Raw genomic sequence first — 2,039 nt, 5'->3', positions numbered from 1 at the left:
CAATTCGAGAATTTTCACTGAGCCAAATTTAAACTTATAAAATATACTCGATTATAAATAAAGCGAATCGTAAATCAAACTTAATTTTTGTCAATCGAGTTTGAATTTGGTTTAGCTCATTCACTTTCAACCCTACTACTCTCTAATACAAATAATGAGAAATTAAAAAGTATAGATAACTTTCAATTCTATGTCGGTCTTATATCTGGTAATAACACTTCCCACGTTTAATTGCCCATTTGCTATTAAAAGTCTTCCTTCAAACTGGGAAAATAGCCATATAAATCATATAGCAGTTTAATTTGATGATGAGATCAGAGATTTATATATACCATGGACTTTATATTAATTGTTTAGTTGAATTTCCAATTGTTTAATTAATTTTATCACGCAACATACATGGTTCTTGTAGACTCTTCAAAATCATCCATAACAGCCACCCGTCAAACATGTATATATATTTATATCAATAATATTTGAAAAAAAAATAAAAAACAGTCTACACAGTTTAAATATGTTTTATTTAATATTTATTAATTAATTCCTATTAAAACAATTATATAATTTTATATATAATAAATATACAATTATAGATATTATGAATATAAAATTATAAATATTATATTATATAAAATAATATTAGATATTATTTTTCTCGTTTTTATATTTTTTTCAAAAACTACCGATGCATGAGGGGCATTATTATTAGTGAATGACTGAATGTGTTAGTATTATAATGCGAATTAAACTAGGGGGATTATTAATTAATGGAAAACTAGGAGTTTTGTAGGAGAGAGATGTTAAAGCAGTTGGTTGATAAAACAGAAAGCTGGAGAAAGTGTACGTAGTAATTAATTGATCATGTTTATGTGGGGATTAATGTTAATTTGCAAATTAAATGGCATTTGCCGCTATTTTAAGTTTGATTATTGCACTTTGTAAGACCGGTGATTAACATTATTTTAACAGAAAAGGCATTTTCATTTATAGAAATTAAATAGTCAGATGATATTTACAAATTGGATTCTCTAATTTTGACTAGTTGACGAGTAGTTAATTACACATTGAACTTGTATGTCCATGGAATACAATAACTCAATTTTGATTTCGATAGAATAAGGTAATTCTTTTCCCATTTTAAGGTAGAATTTTATTAATTAATTCAAAAATATTATTTATACATCAAAATTAACTACTAAAATAATAAAGGTGAGTTCTACCCAACCCCCTCTATTTCAACATGTAAATTACCCCTCGTGACGTGACATGCTTTAATTGGATGCTTAGTTTTAGTTTGAGTTAATTTAACTCGATAAGAGTTAATATGTTAACTAAAGTAGGGTAATTTTGTAATTAAATATTTTTATAAGAGGGATAAATATATAATTTCTATAAACATTAAAAAATAAAGTTATATTTTTATCATTGTGTAGAAATTCAATTTACCCCGGTCCCATTTCTCTCTGAAATTGAAAGAAAAATCAACTCATTGGGTGTTCCATATTTTGATGAACCAGGAAATAAGTATTTAGAGAAAATAACTAATTAAATGGCCAGGGAAAAAAGATTTGAGTCTGTCAGAACACCGTGAGACCATCTCGACCACAAGGTTGTAGCGCGAACAATCCTCCACCGTTCAGATGGCATGCACTTTGGAACAATTAATCACGCTCTGACCTCACGGTCATAGTTCATCCGCCAGACTTTGGTTCCTGTCTTCTTAGAACTCAATGATACAGATGTACGAGCCTATAGAACAGAGATCCTGTTCAAGTAAGGTCGTGTTCTGTGTCTTGTGTTCTTTGTGTTTAGTTATAAAAACTGCTTTTGTTTTGTGAACCTAGCCCAGGTGAGACTAAGTTTACGTTTGCGAAATTCAAAAAATCTTAAAATTTAAGAACGTGAAATCGATTATGATGGCTTTTTATGATGATAGTGTAGAAAGGGAAGACGAAAAAGAAGATGAAAATAATGATGATGATGATAATGATAGTGATGGTGATGATGATATGGGATTTCTGGATGGCATTGAAATTAAA

The 2,039-nt window shown here is 28.8% G+C and overlaps 1 pseudogene; it reads right to left on the bottom strand.

Annotated features, from left to right (window-relative positions):
• Nucleotides 1-1,571: 1,571 nt before the first annotated feature.
• On the bottom strand, nucleotides 1,572-1,783 carry LOC130947160 (small nucleolar RNA U3; annotated as a pseudogene).
• Nucleotides 1,784-2,039: the final 256 nt, after the last annotated feature.

The sequence above is a fragment of the Arachis stenosperma genome, chromosome 8 (assembly GCF_014773155.1).
Source record: "Arachis stenosperma cultivar V10309 chromosome 8, arast.V10309.gnm1.PFL2, whole genome shotgun sequence".
NCBI classification, from domain to species: Eukaryota; Viridiplantae; Streptophyta; class Magnoliopsida; order Fabales; family Fabaceae; genus Arachis; species Arachis stenosperma.
This window is presented reverse-complemented; position numbering and strand designations above follow the sequence as displayed.